At 38.8% G+C, this 20,734-nt stretch overlaps 1 protein-coding gene across 2 annotated transcripts in view; it reads left to right on the top strand.

Moving 5' to 3' along the window:
* Positions 1-20,734, top strand: part of CSMD3 (CUB and Sushi multiple domains 3) — a 1,158,685-nt gene that overhangs the window by 275,640 nt on the left and 862,311 nt on the right. The gene's annotated exons all lie outside the window — the stretch shown is intronic.

Here is a 20,734-nt window from a genome sequence, read left to right as displayed (position 1 = left end):
GAAAGCTAAGTATCCTTGCTCTGCAACATTTAATATCTGTATTCTTTTAAGTAATCCCTTTTCAGCTTTTCACATATCACTAAATTTGTTTGTGTACTTTCTAAAGGCAATGGCTAGTTAGATAAAATGATGATGATCTCACGTTAAGTATAGTAGACCTAGTTTAATAAGAGCATTACACACCTTTATGCTCCTAATATTGTCTGACTGAAGAGCCATCAGAAATCTGAAGAAAATGTTGGCAAATCACAATTTATATATACATAACAATGTAACAAATGATATGTCTGTTATCTGTGGAATTCTGTAGTTCATTAACTTTGTATCCCAGATTTTAAAATATAAGACTCTTTTACATTTGTATTACAGGTTAAAAATCTCTCTCTATATATATATATATTGCAGAGTGCAGAGATATTGCAGAGACATTTCAGAGTGCAGATCCAGGAATTCTTAAATAATAGTAAACTAGCAAAGGTATTAAATATTTATTCAACTTTGCAAATGCAAAACCATCATGCAGCAAAGTGGGAGGCCCTATATTCCTATTTAGACTTTTATTTCCAAACCCTAAGCATATATGAGGATAAGCAATGTGATAAGGGACAAACTTTGGGTCTGTTCCTTTAGCAGTTTCTAATCTCCACTGTACCTCATATCAGGTGAATTTTTTACTAGTGGTTAAAGAAGCTCTTTATCAGTTTTCATTACTGAACAAATTGTGAATGTTACAAGTGAAGAGATTTTTAGAATATAAATAAACAAAAATGCGCAGAAGGATAAAGGTTAAGGAGTTATCTGCTTTTATACAAATTAGCCCTGGAGATAGTAGGGGCCTTGTAATTCTAGCTCAGGAACAGCATACCCTGGACAGGAAGTAGCATGACAGCGAGCATAGAGATGTTTATGTAAGGCGCTGACAAATGGGCAGACAAGTTTGACACTTGATATGGAAGAAACAGGTAGGAAAACAACATGAAACAAAATAAGGCAAGTAAGTGAATTTCTAATAGCATAATGCCGGAGGAAGGAAAGGAAGTCGTGAAGAAGAACAAGGTTGGGGAATCGGAAAAAAATAAATATGGGAGGAGTTTCATTAATAATCATAGATTTCAAGTACAGAAGTGACAAATGTGATCATCTAGTCTGACCTCATGTTCAACGGGAGGCCACAGAATGTCCCCAAAATAATTCCCGGAGCATATCTTTTTGAGAAACATCCAAACTTGATTTAAAAATGGTCAGTGATGGAGAATCCACCATGACTCTTGGGAAATTATTCCAGCGGTTAATTATTCTCACCGTTAAAAATGTTTACCTTATTTCCTGTCTGAATTTGCCTAACTTCAGGTTCTACCCATTGCAGCATGTTGTATCTTTCTCTATTAGATTGAAGAGCCCATTATTAAATATTTGTTCCTCATGTAGATATTTATAGGCACTCCATAACCGTTTTTGGTTATTTGGTTAGCCAAATAGATTGAACTCTGAGAGTCAATCACTATACATCATATTGTCTAATCTTTTAATCATTCTTGTGGCTCTTCTTAGAACCCTCTCCAGTTTACCAACATCCTTCCTGAATTGTGGGCACCAGAACTGGATACAACATTCCAGCAGAATAGTAGGGCAAAATACAGAGTTAACATAACTTCTCTACTCCTCTTCAAGATTCCCCTGTTTATGCATCCCAGGATCAGATTCGCTTTTTTGGCCACAGCATCATCATATTAAGCTTGTTATCCACCATGACCCCCACATTTTCTTTAGAGTCACTGCTTCCCAAGATAGAGTTCCTCATCCTGTAAATATGGCCTTTGTTCTTTGTTCCCAATTTATTAAAACACATCTTTGTTTGGACACAGTTCACCAAGAGATCCAGATTGCTTTGAATCAGTGACCTATCCTCGTCATTATTTAGCATTCCCCCAATTTTTTTGTCATCTGCAAACTCTGAGTGGTGAATTTATGCTGAGTGAGAGAGAGAAAGAAACAACCACTACACTTTTACACTGCATTTTTTCTGGGTACTAGCTAGTTAGGTGATTTTTGGCATGGGATCATTCTGAAGAAATGTTAGATGTTACTTCATACATTAAATTAGTGTTGATAATAGTAATAGCTCAATCAGTTCCTAATACATTTACAAATCAAATTTCCAAAATATATTTCTGAATTTTTAATGTTTACCTTTATTTGTGGTCCATCATAACACATTGTGACCTTGATGTGATAACAATGCTTGGCAAAATTGGGTTTTGTCATGAGAATCATTGTGTCATGATTCACACATAAACAAGGCCTTTTCCCCTCCCCAATTCAATGAAGGCTTTTCTGTGTGACCACTAAAATCTATACTGCACCACAGAATAATGGAATGGATAACAAACAATTTTATTGTGTCAGAGAGGCATAGAAGGATTCACTGATTACAGGAAACTACTTTAATCAATAAAGAGAAAAAACTACACACTGGAAAATTTGCTTCATTTTGTATTAATGAGTAAATGCTAGACATTTCAATAGTGCTTGCGGAAAGAAGTCTTGCATAATTTTTATACATTATTCAATTTTTTGTTTCTAATGGTATTTCTAAAAGCAGGATCACATATGTAATTACATTGCTTTCAAATATGACAGTGCTGGATTTGTACCAGGTTTCACAGAGGATGCTGTGCAGTTAGTGCAACTAACCCTTTTAGATTTTCATATATTGTTTTTTTTTAACTCATTATAATGTATTTAGTCCTGTCACATATTTTAAGAGTGGTGTTACCAGAGTACTTCACAGTGGCAGTAAATCTGGAAGCATAAAAGGAACCTTGACTTAAAACTAAACAAAAAACCCCAAACAAAACAAAAAACAGCTTTTCTGGAGTGGAGCATTGTAAAACATTCCCAAGTGAGAAGTGGTGACTTGATGGGCCTTCCTTTTATCACTTTTTAGTGGAGACAGTAGTAGGGGAGATAGTGGCTGGGAAACCCCTCAGATGAAGAGGAAGAGCCTTTTTAGATAATTGTATGAATACAAGGGAAAGACAATTAATAAATTACAGTGACAAATGTTAGAGATATTCTAGTAGTTATGTATGAAGCCAAACATTTAGTTGTTTGTTTGTTTATTTATTTATTTATATGAGAGTAGTGTCTAGAAACCACAACCAAGATCAGGGTCCTATTATGTTAGACACTACACAAAACATAGAAGCCACAACTTTTACACGTAAGAGTTTACTATCTAAGACAGACAAAGAAAAGCAAAATGAGATGGGCAAAGGCTAGTGAAACAGGCACAGATAAGTGAATAGACTTGGCTGAGGTCACAAGGAAGCGATGGGGAAAGAACCCAGGTCTCCTGACTACTATTTTAAGGCTTTTTAGTGCCCGGTCCCCCTACATGGCACCACCTGCCTTAAGTAAGGTAACTCTATAGTCAACCATAACAAGGAGGTCAGGAGTATTTCTTAAGAACGAGGGAAAATTCTTTCAGAGCACATACTGTACTGTAGCTAGCCCCCACCATATCCTTTTAAAAAAAGTATAGTGTATTTGAGAATTTTGCTCTAGTGTTGTTGAATCTAAAGGTTTGATTTACAAAAGCTTGAATACAAAAGCTCTTAACACTTCTGTAAGTTGATTCAGCTTCATATTTCAGCACTATGCTGAACTTCTAGATGACACTTTACAAATGCCTTCTTGTACTCCACCAAGTAAAATATGTTTAATTTATATGGCAATTAATGTCTACTGCTCTTGAATGACTTTATCCTTTAGGTATTATCTGTACCATCATGCAGAGAACATGGTTTTCTTTCCATCCTCCACACTTTTACAAAACTTATGCACCAGCTTTTTTCTTCTAAAACTTTTGTTTTACGACCATTATGGCTGTCACACTATCTGGAGTGGCTCATGACAGTGAATGCCAACCTTGGGACAGACTGTCAAAAAGAAGGTCAAAACCCCCAAACTGGTTGTATATTCCATAATTAAATTTTACTAACCAAGTAGCAAGTGTGAACTCCTCAAGCACTATAACAGCCTTAACATGGAGTCATAGACATAGGTACTCTGGTCTGACTTGCCTCCTAGGCAAGCCTGACTTTGTGAACAATGGTCACTTATACCAAAAGGCACAACAATGCTCAGGTTACCCCCAATCCCAAAGGCCAGTCACTTACCCTAGGCCAATTGTATTCAGATGTCAAACCAAAGATGCTTGTATCCAATCATGTAACAAATTAACTAAAGGTTTATTAACAAGGAAAACTAAATGAGTATTATTTTAAAAGGTAAAAGCAGGTAAATATACACACAAATGAGTAACTTGAGTTTCAAAAGATAATAGACAGTTTTGTCATAAACAGACTCTATATGATCTTTGGGACTAACAGAAGCAAAACAGCTGGGGGTATTTTGCTTATGTTTAGCAATTCTTGGCTCTTTAGAGTCCAAGCAGCAAAAAACAAAACAAAACAAAAAAAAACACAACCACCAGATTTCTCCTTGAAAGGGATTTGTATTCCCTTCACCCCAGAGCCCATGCTGATGGGATGAGTTCAGCAACATCCATATCTCTTCCCTTAAAGGGGTATACTCCTTCCCAGCAAGTCAGATAAAAGTCACCCGAGCCCTTTAAGATGAGGTGCAGTCATTGTTTTGTCTTTTTTTTTCTTCCCATATCCAGATTCTTTTAATCCATTTTCTCTTTTGTTTAAGGGGTAGAAACTGCAGATCTGGAACTGATCCCTGTTTAGCTTCCTCTCTCCAAGCTTTCCTCCCAACTCGTGATGCATCCAGCTCTTTACATTTCTTTACATTTCTGTTGTCTCTCAGAATTACTTATGTATCTGATATCCTGGTCTCTTTTTCATTCCTACTGATGCCCGCCCAGTACCTGCAGTGCTGAACTTATTGCAATATCACGTCAGAAATGTCAGAATTACAATGAATATTGACATATGGTACCACATACAGATATAATGATGGTCATTGGCAGAAAAGGGTTGAAAACAGTTTAGGTTAATTTTCGAAAGCAAAATTGACTGTGATTTGCAGTTGGGATTGTTTTTTGATAATTGGTTCACCCAAACCTAGATGTCCTTTACAACTCATGTAATAAATTACAGTTGATCATTACTAAATCTAATTTCTAGTAGTAAGTCTTTAAAATGACTATACAGGGAGTATATATGGCTTAAGCAAACTATAATAAAATAATGGAAAATTTGTTTTAATGGACAGTAATTTAAAGGAAGTTTTCTTATGTTATCTCTTCAGTTAAACCAGTCATTCAAGGTGTAATATTTACCTCGGTCCTATTAAATCAAAGTTTATAAATACAAAGCTAGATATGCCCACACTTGTGTTTGGCCTTTGAGGGCCCTGTCCTGTATATACTTAGTCATGCAAGTAGTTCCATTTACCTCAGTCAGGCTATCCACAAGACTAGAATTTGTAGCTCTGAGCTCTAAATAACAAAATGCAGTCTCCATTGCACTGTGTATGATATATGTGTGTGTGTCTGTATTTCTATACAGATGGAATAAAAACTAATTTTATAGAATATATTATTTGAAGCCATTGAGGCTACACACAGGGATAAAATGAACAACTATAAATAAGATTGGGTGCCTATATGTTAAGTTTATTTAACCACTTCATATTGTTACCAACATTCCTAACCAAATATATATCTATATCTATATCTATATCTATATATAAATATATAAAACCTAATTTTTATTTCTTAGGATGTTAATCTGTGGATACAGTGTTGTAATATGGCCTCCTCATATGATTGTGACAGTACTTAGATTTCTAAAAACTTTTCTTTGCACATTCTCTACAAATATATTCATTTAGCACTGGAAGATATTTATATTTACCCATGAATGTACTATTCATTTATTTTACTACTATCTGGAATCATGACTTTGGAGTATGACAACTTGTGATATGGCATGAAAAATGTGCAACAAAATAATCATTTGTTAGCAAACAGTTTTGGACCCTTGTTCATAATGCACAACAGTTATTTAAATATAGTTTATGAAAGAGCCACATCCAGCTTACTTTACATGAGTATTCCCACTGATTTGTAAGGTAAACAATACTTGGCCCTCAATCTAAAATTCCTAAAATATTTTGGATGGAATCTTGAAAGTGCTCAGGATTGGCACAACTGTGCTTTGCTATTTCTTTCCTATTGACTTCAGTGGTAGCAGAATTAGGCCAACAGTGAGTGTTTTGTGGGGGGGAAAAACACCCTAAATTCAGAGCACATTTTGTACCTACTGGAGAAACTGTTGTCTTCTCTGTACACAATGCATTTTTTTTCATACTGATAGCATGTCCACTGAGATAAAGCTTATATTAATGTGGAACTTCTGGTGCAGTCAAAATATTGAATTTACTTTATCTGGGGTCTAATCTTATTCAATTTATCTGATTCCAATGATGCACATTGAATTCAACAAGTATGTTTGAAAATAACAAACATTGGCCCAAACCAGCTCTTGATAATTTATAGTGACTTTCAACAAAAGAATATCTTCATTTAGTTATCCCTTTTCAAGCTTTTATTCTCCATTATTCGGTAAGTGCTCTTGGCTCTTAAAGAACAGTTAAATGCGAACTCATTCTTTAAATTCTTAGGACTAGTACTTTGACAGTATTGTATAGAAAACAAGTCCACAACAACAGTGGTTGGCTTTATTTCCTTGTGAAACAAAACTGAATGTGAGGAAGAAGTGGATAGAAAGCAGAGCTGGTCACATAATGGGGGGTGTTTTTTCCCAATGAAATATTCCAACAAAATGATTTTTTCATTATAATTGTTTCACATTTTTTGTGTTTAAAGAAATTAAATCCAAAATGTTGTTTTATTTTTAAACAAAAACCGTGAGAAATTTTAGACAAAAACACATAGAATGTTTTCCATGAAATTGTCCATTTTGCCAACAGCTGTTTTTCATCCCTCGTGTCCCCCCGCCTCCCAAAAAATAAAAGATCAGAAAAAAAAATCTCTAATAGGTAAAAGTATGGAAAAGAGAATGTATTAGTGAACAGGTAAACAAACTAGAATAACAGAGTAGAAGGAAAATACTTGCAAGAAATTTTAAAATGAGTTTATAAAAATAGAGGGATGCTGTAAGTCAGAAGTATTGCAATGGAGCACCATCTTTGCTATAGTTAAAGTTCATCAGCACTTACTCTTTAAAGGCTGACTCTTCTAAATACTCTAAAATCCACGTGCTTACTCAAATTGTCATGATTTTTTCTGTGACTCAGGAGGTGTTAGGTAGAATTTGCAGTCCAAATTTGATGTAATTTGAGCAAGAAGTCCCTGAGATACAGCCCCCCCGCCCCCGGAAAAAAAAGGCATTTTTTCAAATTCAGCAGATGCTTATAATTTTAACTTGGTGCTCAAACTATGGCTCTAATTGCCCCCAATTGATTTCATTCTCTCAGTATTTATCCCAGGTAGCAGATGGCACCCACTGCCACTTTGGGGAATCCCTATTGACAACGTTATTGGTTCTGTAGAATGGTACACTCAAAAGAAAAAAAAACACCATTGAAATGAGCAAGTGCAGCAAAACTAGGTAAAATATCTTACATAGGCAGCCTACTGTCATGGTAACTGGATGGCTTAAGAAGACATGTTGTGCCAGGCAGTGTAAGTTCAAACCCTATCCTTGTTGAATCTCTGAGAATGATCTGTAGGCCCACCTCAGTTAAGGGTTTTTTCTTTTTTCACTTTTGGGAAATATCCTGTTAATTTGAACAGCTAATTTAGAAGGATTCTATTTTCTGAAAGAACATACATTTCACGTACTCTATACAGACTCTATACATACTCTAAACAGATAGAAAAGAATGACTTCTGGGTATGTTGCTATTTTTCCAACTGGGAGGTTATTGTAGCAGAGTGCCAGCACTGATTCAGAAACTACACAGAATGATAAAGATGGTCGTCTTTGTATTCCAGTATAGTGTGTCCCTGAACCTTCCAAACTCACTTCATCTAGGAACATAACTTCAATTCAAATTTAAGTTCTAGCATTGAATGGGTTAATCAACATTTCTATTATAGCCTACTTGCTGTTGTATTATGGTGAAGAACCATTTTGCTGCTCTCTCACAAGCTAATTCCATCTAACAAAACACACTTCAGGTACCAGGTTGAATACAGCATTCTATTGTGATTCTAATGAAAAGAAGAGAACTACCAAAGCCTCTTTAATATTTGTTTTAATTATTATATAGAAAATCTTTGAAATAACTGGTTATATTCTGCCATAACTAGATACTGAATTTTTTGTTTCTCTTATAAGTTTCTTTTCTTTTCAAGTTCTGAATTGTCCAGTTTGAATGTGATTTATCTTGAGTGAAATTTCAGTGTCCCATTTACAGTAGCCATTGGTACTGTCTGTATGAATGTCCTCAGTTAAAGATAACTGAGGATGTAACAATGCCAGCTAAAATACAATCATGTCCCAGGCCGACCAGTGGCTAAAATGAATAGTGCAGGACTCCAAAAGCCATCATGCACTTGGGGTCTAAAAAAAATGACAGGGATGAGAGGAATGAAACACAGGGATATGTTTTTCTCTGACCTTTCTCTGGACCCCATTCTAGGACTAGCACAATTTTTCCATTAGACAGAGTGCAGAAAGCAGCAGGAACACAAGTCATCACCATTTTTAATGGTAATTTCATGACCCATGAATGGCAAATTGAATAGTCTGGCTCTGGTGCTTTTGCAGTTGTTTTGGAGTCTAGAAATAACAGGTGTCTGCCATTTCAAGTGTGAAAACAGATATCAACCAGAGTGCCATTCAGAAGCATATTCTAACACTCTTTGATATTGATTTATTATGATATGGAATATTTTCACTGGTTTTCCTTCCTTTTTGTCCTGATTCATTCCCATCCATAAATCCCACCTTATTTTATCCTCCAGAATTAAATCAAAACTTGATGGAAGAACGAAGTTTATATGTTTTCAGCTACCTTTTTTCTCTCTCTGTTTCATCTCCCCAAATAGCATAACCCTTCAGTATGAAAGTTTTATTTTTAAAAAAAAGCCTTTAAAGTATAGCAATATGATAAAACATCTGCTTCTTTAGCATACATTGGCTCACAGCAGTATCATTCTTCCCTACATATAAACCCTTATCTGAAAGCACATCAATACTTTCCATCACAGTAGAACTCCCATAAATCACCACAGTTCAAAGAAGGATAGTAAAAATAAATCTAAAATTTATTTTCATATGTATCTTTTGGCTAGCTGTAAAACTTTCCTTGCCCACACAAACTTCTGCCATATAACTAATATTTCCTGCTGAAGATCTTTAAAATTAAACAATGTTTTTTATGGGGAATGACACTTTATTCAAAGCAAACCATAGACAAGGTTTCAACATTAATTATCAGTGTTCTTTATTTGTGTTAATAAAGAACAATTAATTGTCTGCAGCAATGGCTACAACTCTTAACATATAATATCATTAACAAAGGGGAAGGAAAACAAGCCAGAATAAGGAAAGAACAGGTTCAAGAATATTTAGATAAGTTAGATGTATTCAACAGGCCCTGGTGAAATTCACCCTTGGGTACTTAAGGAACTAGCTGAAGCAATCTCAGAACCATTAGTGATCATCTTCAATAACTCACGGAGGACAGTTGATATCACAGAGGACTGAGGAAGGGAAAACATAATACCTATCTTTAAAAAGGGGAACAAAGAGAACCCTAGGAATTATAGACCAATCAGCCTAACTATGATAACCGGAAAGATAATGAAATAAATGATTAAACAATACATTTGCAAGCACCTAAAGGAAAATAAAGTGATAAGTAATAACCATGATGGATTTGTCAAACACAAATCATGACAAACCAACATAATTTCATTCTTTGACAAGGTACTGGCCTAGGTACTTGGGGAATCACAAGGTGACTAGCGACTTCAAGTGGGAGTGAAGTTCAGTGCATCTGTCACTGATTGTCTGTTGTCCACTTAGGCTAAATCAGTGGTCCCCAAACTTTTTACTTTGTGACCCCCTTACGCCTGTCTGTGCCTCCCTCCCCCCATGCTAGGAGTGGGAGTGGGTCCGCAGCTCCAGGAGACATGGACAGGGGCGAGGGGGCTGAAACTGGGGCCATATTGGGGGCAGGGCCAGGAGCAGAGTTGGTGGGTGGTGCTCCCTCCCTGGCCCTGCCCCCCCAAACTTTCTTCTTCACCATCCTAGGGGGGTGTACCCCACAGTTTGGGGACCTCTGGGCTAAAGGAAGGTACACGGGGTTTATAAAGGGAAAGTCAGCTGCTGTGAAAACTAAGAAAGTGGAGCGGTGGCAGAACTGCTGAAAAGGCTCAAGAAGGAGGTAGTTAGAGAAGCTGATGGAGAAGCAGCCAGATAATTCATAAAACACAAGATCAAGAAGGGCTGTGTGCAACCCCTTGAACTCAAGGGTTGAGACTGATTCAGCAGAGCCTGGGAAATGCTCATACCTGTGCCTAACAGAGAGGCTTGAAGCCAGACAGAACTGAGAGAGAAGGACTGTGCTTAGTGGGAGACTGGGTGGAACAGACTTTACTTTGGGTTGATTTCATTTTGTATTAATAAAGCAGTCCCCAAGAAGGGGGGTTGTTATTGGACATAAGCCTCTGTGGAATAGTCCTGGGAGCCTGTGAAGGGGAAATTGAGGCAGGTAACTGCAGAGCTATGCTTGTCCAGCAAGAGGTGCTTGGCCTTTTTACAGGTGGATAGCAGTAGACATGACAGGCTGGTGACATAGTCCCCCATGACATTCTCATACGTATACTAGAGAAATATAGTTTGGATGAAGTTACTATGGGGTAGGTTCAAAGCTGGTTGAAATGGTTTGCTGGCAAAATGGGAGGACATGTATAGTGCAGTCCTGGGTATTGTCCTCTTCAACATTTTCATTGAGTTGGCTAATGGAGTGGAAAGTATGCTTATGATATCTGTGAATGGCACCAAGCTGGGAGAAGCTGCAAGCACTTTGGAGGACAGGTTTAGAATTCAGCACAACCTTTACAAATTGGGAGACTTGTTCCCAAATCAACAAGATAGAATTCAGTAAAGACAAGTGTAAAGTACTACACATAGGAAGGAAAAATCAAATGCATAACTACAAAATAGGAAAATACTACAAAATACAAAACTAGAAAAGAGGAATAACAGGTTACACAGTAGTACTGCAGAGAAGAATTATAGTAGATGTGATGCAAATGCACTCCAGAATGAAATGTGTCTTTCTTGAATCAACAGGAGGGTCATATATAAGACATGGGATGTAACTGTTCTGCTTTATTAAGCACTGGTGTGGCCTCTACTGGAATATTGTGTCCAGTTGTGGGCACCACACTTTAAGAAAGAATCAGACAAATTGGAGAGAGTCCAGAGGACAGCAACAAAAATGATAAAAGGTTTAGAAAATCTCAGCTATGAGGAAAGGTTAAATAAACTGGACATTGGGAGTGGTGCATTATGGGCAGCTATCCCAGCATGCAACTGACTGCAACATGCTTTTCAAATGGTGGGGGTGGGGTGGAGTGTGAGAGGGAGTGTGTTGTGTGTATGTGGGGGGAGAGAGAGTGGGTTTTGGGGGGGCTGAGAGCATGTCAGCATGCTGTCTTGTAAGTTCAGACAGCAGCAGACCTCCCTACACCTCCCTCCCGCCTCTCTCTCTCTCTCTCTCTCACACAGCATTCCACACTAATCTGTCTCGGAGCACACTTATCTGTCTGGGAGCAGATAAGCAGTCAGAAACAGAGCTTTCAAACGACATATCTATATTCCTACAGCAAGTTCAAAACAATGAGAAGAGTGGCCACTTGACTTAAGGGGATTATGGGACGTTTCCAGACGCTGATCAGAGCACAGTAATGCAACACCTCGTCCACACCAGCGCCGTGGTGCTCCAGTGGGGGTGCAGCAAACGTTATTCCACTTACCGAGGTGGAGTACCAGAGCGCTCTAGCCGTGGAGTCATAGAATCATAGAATCATAGAATCTCAGGGTTGGAAGGGACCTCAGGAGGTCATCTAGTCCAACCCCCTGCTCAAAGCAGGACCAAACCCAACTAAATCATCCCAGCCAGGGCTTTGTCAAGCCTGACCTTAAAAACCTCTAAGGAAGGAGATTCCACCACCTCCCTAGGTAACCCATTCCAGTTCTTCACCACCCTACTAGTGAAAAAGTTTTTCCTAATATCCAACCTAAACCTCCCCCACTGCAACTTGAGACCATTACTCCTTGTTCTGTCATCTTCTACCACTGAGAACAGTCTAGATCCATCCTCTTTGGAACCCCCTTTCAGGTAGTTGAAAGTAGCTATCAAATCCCCCCTCATTCTTCTCTTCTGCAGACTAAACAATCCCAGTTCCCTCAGCCTCTCCTCATAAGTCATGTGCTCTAGCCCCCTAATCATTTTTGTTGCCCTCCGCTGGACTCTCTCCAATTTATCCACATCCTTCTTGTAGTGTGGGGCCCAAAACTGGACACAGTACTCCAAATGAGGCCTCACCAGTGCTGAGTACAGGGGAATGATCACATCCCTCGATCTGCTGGAAATGCCCCTACTTATACAACCCAAAATGCCATTAGCCTTCTTGGCAACAAGGGCACACTGTTGACTCATATTCAGCTTTTCGTCCACCGTAACCCCTAGGTCCTTTTCTGCAGAACTGCTGCCCAGCCATTCGGTCCGTAGTCTATAGCAGTGCATGGGATTCTTCCATCCTAAGTGCAGGACTCTGCACTTGTCCTTGTTGAACCTCGTCATATTTCTTTTGGCCCAATCCTCTAATTTGTCTAGGTCCCTCTGTATCCTATCCCTACCCTCCAGCGTATCAACAACTCCTCCCAGTTTAGTGTCATCTGCAAACTTGCTAAGGGTGCAGTCCACACCATCCTCCAGATCGTTAATGAAGATATTGAATAAAACCGGCCCCAGCACCGACCCTTGGGGCACTCCACTTGATACAGGCTGCCAACTAGACATGGAACCATTGATCACTACCCGTTGAGCCCGACCATCTAGCCAGTTTTCTATCCACCTTACCATCCATTCATCCAGCCCATACTTCTTTAACTTGCTGGCAAGAATACTGTGGGAAACTGTATCAAAAGCTTTGCTAAAGTCCAGAAATAGCACATCCACTGCTTTCCTCTCATCCACAGAGCCAGTTATCTCCTCATAGAAGGCAATTAGGTTAGTCAGGCATGACTTGCCCTTGGTGAATCCATGCTGACTGTTCCTGATCACTTTCCCCTCCTTTAAGTGGTTCAGAATTGATTCCTTGAGGACCTGTTCCATGATTTTTCCAGGGATGGAGTCAGAGCACTCTGCACGTCTTGCCAGTGTGGACGGGGAGTGAGCTGGTGAGCCCGGGGCTGCTTTAATGCACTGTAACTCGCAAGTGTAGACAAGCCCTAAGGTGCCAAAAGTACTCCTCGTTGTTTTTGCTGCCACAGGCTAACACGGCTACAACTCTGAAACCTGTCACCATGCAAGATAGTTAAAATATAGATACATAGTCAATATTCCTAATTTCAGATACGGAAATGATACATGCATACAAACAGGATAATCATATTCAGTAAATCATAACCTTTCTGAAGATACCCTACAAGGCCCATTTTGCATAAAGTACAGCTTAGTTATATCATATTCCTATCACAAGCATATTTTCAAAAAAAATGTGGAGTATAATGTTACAGCCTTAATCTGCAACCAGCGGGATTTATGTTGAATATTAGGAAAAAAATTCTCATCCAACGTTTCTAAGAACAGGATAATCAAACACTTGTCCAGTATGGTCTAGGTCTGGAGTGACTGGGACTGAGCCTCCCAGACCATATTGACAGTACTGGCCCTGAAGACCACTCCCCGAACTGCTATTCAAAACACTGTCTATACAGCCATTTTTAGAACTCTAGTGTGAGGGCCACATGTCTACTAACCCCAGCTGGGAGGTTCATTCCCACTCACTCCAAAATGATGTGATAACATAGCCTATGATTCTATGAAGAAACAGAAATCTTATCTCTCCCACCTACCTCCCACATTTCAAGGAATTGGACTAAATCCCCCGCTCAGGTCCCAGTGTATGGCTTTCGTTTTGGGTCAGATTCGAAACCAGAACTGGCATGTTCTTCAAATCTGACTCAGATACAGACTAAGGCCCTGATCTTGCTACCATGTACACATGTACTTAACGTTCCATTCAGTGGGACTATTCCCTTGTTAAGAGTTGAAATGATTCGAGCCCAAATTAGCAGAAATCCCATGAGGATACTTCATTCTCATAAGATTTTGGCCCAGCCTGGCAGGAATCTTTTGAAGACAGTTGATGTCATGAGAGTCTTTCTATTTTGGGGGCAAAATCACATGAGAACAGCTCACAAGATTTCAGTATTGCTGAGTCATGCTCCAGCTCAACCTGAACATGGGTCTATATTGATCTCAAATGCACTTATGTATGCTTTATACATTGTAGTCTTTTTTAGAGAGACAGTCAACACAGGGGCAAAATTTCTCCCATAGCAAGACTCTGTCAACTCCATTTGTAAAACCAAACTTTAGTACAACCTAAATTCAAAAGAAATGTTTGGACATTTTAATTAGGTGTTTTTAATACACAAACCACTATCCCTTGCAGTGTTTGAAATGAAGACATTTGCAGCACTATCAACCTGTAGTGAAATTGACTACAGTGATTTTCATGGCCCAAGTTAACAGCAACGTCAAAGTAAGATGTAAAGAGTAACACATATCATAAAATAGAATTTTATGATTTTTCACTTTTAATATTATATAGTTGTATCAGTGACATGAACTTCATTTGAGCACTATAACTACAACTAGCATATTTTGGACAATGCTTTTTGCAACCAACAATGCTTATCATAAAATATATGAAGCAGTCTTTAGGCCATTTTGCAATTGCTTATCCCTTATTTAACTGAAATTCAAAATGTCAACAACAATAAAATCAAAATGTTAACATTTTTCATCTCACTCTGATAATTGTTTCCGGAGCAGATGAATCAATGTAAAAATATTCCAAAAATGTACACATTTACAACCATGAATGTGGAGGTGGTAGGTGGGAGTTTAAGCAGTAGGTGGACCAATGCTAGGGTTTGAGAGGGTGCCAGGAGGCAGGTGGAGCATTGGACAAGTATGGGGCATAAAACTGAGCCACTCTTAAAATATACATTTTTAATATACAGAATCTGAACTGAATGATTTTAAATCAGATTTGTTCAAATGTAAATACATCAAAATGGGCAAGGTAGAAGACATATGTTCCCAATTAGACAAATCTCACATTCCTATTTTATACTTTAGCATACCATACTGTGTGGTAGGTGTGACGGGTCCACTCCCACCCCCGGGTGCCACCTGAAACTGGGGTACCACCGAGCATCCTGACCTCTCAGCCTGGGTTCCCATTCACACTGTAATGCTGTGACAAGCTGCAGACATGCTGCCGGTCTCACACTTTCACCAGCACACAGGTAGGGACACACCCAGCTGTAGTAACATGCAGGCAGGCTTTCTGACCAGCCCCTGCATGGGAAGTCGATACAGGTAGGGCTCTTATCAGGTGCACACCCACTGTGAAGTGTAAACCCAAAATTATACCATCTTGCGCTGCACAGAGATCTGTACAGCGTAAGCTCATAAACTCCGCCTTCTCCCACAATGTGGAGAGGAAATATAGAACAGCTTTTTACCCCAAGTTATAACTTCCACACACTGGATTGTGATAAATCAAAACAAATTTATTAACTACAAAAGATTTTAAGTGATTATAAGGGATAGCAAACAGATCAAAGCAGATTACCTAGCAAATAAACAAAAGCACAATCTAAGCATAATATACTAAAGAGATTGGATATGAGTAGCAAATTCTCACCCTAAATGATGATTAAAGCCAGTTGCAGAGATTATTAATGGGCAAACTGCACTTGCACCTTAAAAGCCCAGGTATTCCTTTCACAGGCTAGAAATCCCTCTAGCCTGGGTTCAGCCCTTCCCCCCAGTTCAGTCCTTCCTCCTCAGGTGTTTTCAGGAGTCTCTTTGGGCAGGGAGTCAGTGAAGAACCTTGATGATGTCACTGCCCGGCCTTAAATAGCTTTTGCATATGGCAGGAAGCCTTTGTCTCCAAGCTTGGGTCCCACAAGTTTCTGTAGAAAAACACTGGTATTCCAAGATGGAGCCCAGTACCAGGTGATATGATCACATGCCCCTGTAGAGTCATAGCAGCCATGACTTGGAGGCTGTTTGTAGAGTCCTCAGGAAGGCTCTGTGGTGAGAGATTGGCTTTTTCTAAGACCTATTGTTCTCCCTAATGGTCCTTCCCAGCCAGCCATCTAGACTGATTGCATTCTGCCTAGTCGGCATTATCCAGGTGTAATAAATGCATAGACAATATTCCTAACTTCAGATACCAAAATAATACATGCATACAAATAGGATAATCATATTCAGTGAATCATAACCTTTTAAATGATATCTTACATGACCTGTCTTGCATGAAATACATCATAGTTATGCCATAATCCTATTGTAATAATCAGAAGTCTTTGTTTAATCCTGAGCTGATGGTGTCAAATTTGCAGATGAACTTTACTGGCTATAAGGTGCCACAGGATTCTTTGTTGCTATTGTAATAATATTACTATGAAGAGCTTGGCAGCTGGAGAGCAGTGGCTGCTGGCTGGGAGCACAACTTTGAAGGCAGAGCTGCCACCAACAGCATCATTGAAGTAAGGATGGCATGGTACAGTATTGCCACCCTTACTTCTGTGCTGCTTCCTGCAGAGCTGGGCCCTCAGTCAGCAGCTGCCACTCTCTGGCTGCCCAGCTCTGAGGGCAGCAGTGCAGAAGCAATGGTGGCATGGTATGGTATTGCCACCCTTACTTCTGTGCTGCTGCTGGTGGGGCACTGCCTTCAGATGTGGGCACCTGGCCAACAGCTGCCGCTCTCCGGTTGTCTAGTTCTGAAGGCAGCACAAAAATAAGGGTGGCAATACTGTGACTAGCCTAAAATAACCTTGTGACCCCCCTGCAACTCCCTTTTGAGTCAGGACCCCCAATTTCAGAAACGCTGTTCTCAACCATGAAATCTTTATAGGATAGGGTAAAAGCACAGAAAAAACCAGATTTCATGGAAGGAGACCAGATTTTACAGTCCGTGACATGTTTTTCATGGCCATGAATTTGGTAGGGCCCTAATTATATTCATGATTTTATTTCTGTATCCATAAATTATAGGGAAATTCTGATCAGAAAGAAAATTTACTAGAGCTGCTTAGAAATCAGAATCTGTTCCATGGGCAATTCAAACAGGTGTTTATAAAATAAGTAAATAAATTCCAAAATGGAATGAAAAGTCAAAATTTCCTGTAAAATAAAATGTCTGAACAATTTCATTTTGATAGTGTCCTAACATTTCTTGTGGCTGTATTGAAAGCCCACAGGCTCTTTTGGTTTTGATTAGAACTGGTCAGAATGTAGCGGGGAGGGGGAAAGGTGGTTTTTGGGCATCCAGTGTTTTTTATATGAAGTTGAAATCTTATGCAGAAAGCTGACATTTCTTATGACAATTTTCATTTAATAACACATTTTTTATTAAGAAAAACCTTGACTAGCCATAGTTTTAATGTAATCCTGTACTTTTAACTGAAATTCACCAGAACTCTGAGGATTAAAGCCAGCCTCCTTCCCACTCTCCCTCCCTAAAAGTCCTTGAGACCCTCTCTTTGCATCACTCAAAACAATTTTCTGACAACATATATATAGGCTTTTGTGCTCTTTTATATTTTGGGTGTCTTCCGACATTGCACTGATGACATTCTACTTCTGTGTCCGTCTGATTCTTTGGGTATGGCCCGCTCAGTCCTTATTCCTCAGGAAGAGGCCAGCAGGCCCACTGTTCTCACCTGGAGTCTTTGAGAGTGTAGGATTGGTATTGTTTGTAGGCCAGCTACCATCGGTATTCCTGGAAATATTTTTTTCAGAAAAATTGGGTTCCCTCCCCATAATTCAACACCATGACTGAGACATTTATTTCCAGCCGCTCTAATGCATTTACCTTATTATTTGCTGTGATGAACTCCAGAATGCTTTCATGATAAAAGAATTCTTCGCTAATAGGAGACACTGTTATCATGAGCAGAATTCTGAGGTTTACTAGGCACAGTGTGAGCAGCAGAAGAGCTGGAGGATCATTTCCAGGTCTTGCTGCTACTGAATGAGGGTTAAAGAGGTAGCCAGTTCCTGTGAAAAACTTTCAGAGGATGGATAGGGAAGTGGGCCGTGCAACCAGGTCATCTAAAACACAGGTTCAGATAGTCGACCATTTAACTGTTTGTGGAAGATCCAGATGAAGCCTAGAGTTTGCTGGCTGGGACCTGAGTTCACTCTTTGGCTTCACTTGGAGTTTTTTGTTTATATATATTATATATATAAAGCTAATCTCCAAGTGAATAGTAAATGAAGTGCAAGTCAACTGAACCCACAGATACATTCCAATTCCATGCAAATAGGCTTCAAACAGCTCAAGCTGCAATCACTACTACAAATTGTTCCAGTACATTTTAATCCACTCTATTTCCTGAGTACTTTTATACATAATTTGTGTTGCAATTGTCATTATTAGATCATAAGAACCGAGGCCATTTTCCTATATAGCAAACCTATGTCTTTTATAATGTGTGGAGATTTCAGCTTCAACCAGTTTAGTTTCTTTGCTACCAGAATATTAACTACAGTTCATAATGATGATCCAACCAATTAAGAAAAAATAATTCTGATTAGCATTTCCTGGGAAAAGTACACAGAAGGCCTGAAATGGGGGTGGGGATGCATATGAACATGTGTAGTAGGTAAACAGTGACCAAGTTTGGCAGAATTGCAAATCTTTGAAAGCTGCCCAGAGGCAAACCTGCAAATGAAGACCTGTGAAAAATCCAAAAAGCAGACTATTGTGCAACTGTCATTGCCCTGGTTGTGTACAAAGACCAGCTGAAACCTAAAGGTACACAGAGCTTTTTTTTTTCTTTCCCCCAGGGATGGGGGTGAGGAAAGTAATTGGGCCCTAAATGATTTCCCAATTGCATTGCTCCAGTCAAGCCAATTCTGAATTTCACAAGAACAAAGTGAGAAGCACATTCCATTTTTTTAACGTATTTTCTGTCACTTAAAAGAAGAGGGCAGTTGTTATTATTATTATTATTATTTTTTAAATAAAAGCATACCTAGGTGGAGACCCTCTGGGCTTATCTCTAGCCAAGAGTGATTTTTAGAGCTAAATTCCAAAATTCCTGTATTTACAATAGAAGTGTTGGGATAACCTTAACTAGATCTGTGTGCATGGTGACTCTGTAACAGACGGACAATGATGTTTACTTTCAGAAGCCAAGGAAGTTACTGCTTCGAGGTGATAATTTCATTTTCTTTACCCTTGACTTCAAATTTTAAATGTGATCGCTGTTTGCAAATTTTATTTAGATAAACACTGATAGAATTTTATAGCAAAACACTTTTACTGTCAGAATCTAGATTACAGCTAAAGGGTAATAGTCTTGGAAAAATATCAAAAAGTGTAATCTACATAATTATATCTCATCTCCATCCTATTTCATTTAATCAAATAATCATGAACTGAAAGGAAAACAAAATAGCTTTCATTTCAAAACATGTGAAAATACTTAAAATTGTGCTTCATATTACACAAATGTATTTTATACGCATAAGTGGTTAGTTTATATATTAATTTATGCTAAATATAAGGCTTCAGGGAAAACAGCATCACATTGTTCAGGGATACGTCTGATTTTGATCTGTTTAATTTTTTTATCCTATTCTCTTTTTTTGTCCAACAGAAATTTTTGGCACTTAGAGACCAGATTGACAGGACATCTCAGAAATAAACATACTTTAGTTTCTTTTGGAGGGCGAGAGGTAGAGGGGTACGTGTGCACTGTATGGATGTGTTAGGATTTCTAAGTTTCTTTTAAAAATACCAAGATACAGTAGTTTTACTTATTTTTTGAGTATTGTAATTTCCATTGTACTGTGCGGTGTAATTCATTGGCTGCAGCCTAGGAGCACACAGTATGGCTCGGGGGTTGGTGGTGCACAGGTTGCCAATTATGAGCTAGCTGTTTCCCAGTCTCATCCCTCATTATAAATTAGAGAAGCCCGTTCGGTGCTTTGAGTTGCACCAGCTGACAATGGCTTTGAAAGCTCAGTGCAACAGCCAGGGATGGCTGGTGTGTGTGAATGCCCCAGCCTGGCCTCCTATGCTAGCTGCGGAGGGGTGCCAACTAGGAGCCATTATGCCAATTTTCTGTTATTTCCCCTTCCATTAGGATGATCCTCCTTTCATGTCATCTACAGAGATGCTTTATACTGGTGGTACAGCATAAAGTAGCTGCAGTGCACTGCAGAATCTGCCCTGGTATATGTCAAACTAGAAATAGAGCTTATTGAAAATACCCTGAGTGTGTGTGCATGAGCCTCTGTCTACCCAGTATTTCGTACGTTATTAATATGTTCCTTCCTTTGTGAAGTCCTTAGTGATTTTCAGAGGAGAAGTACATTATAAGACCTAAGTGCTCTTATTGTATGTAGAGTTTCAAGAGTAATATTTAAAATTAATACCACTATCGAATGCTTA

Source organism: Mauremys reevesii, linkage group 2 (genome assembly GCF_016161935.1).
Source record: "Mauremys reevesii isolate NIE-2019 linkage group 2, ASM1616193v1, whole genome shotgun sequence".
Classification (NCBI taxonomy): domain Eukaryota; kingdom Metazoa; phylum Chordata; order Testudines; family Geoemydidae; genus Mauremys; species Mauremys reevesii.
Note: the sequence above shows the minus strand (reverse complement) of the source record. Positions and strands in the feature narration are given on the sequence as shown.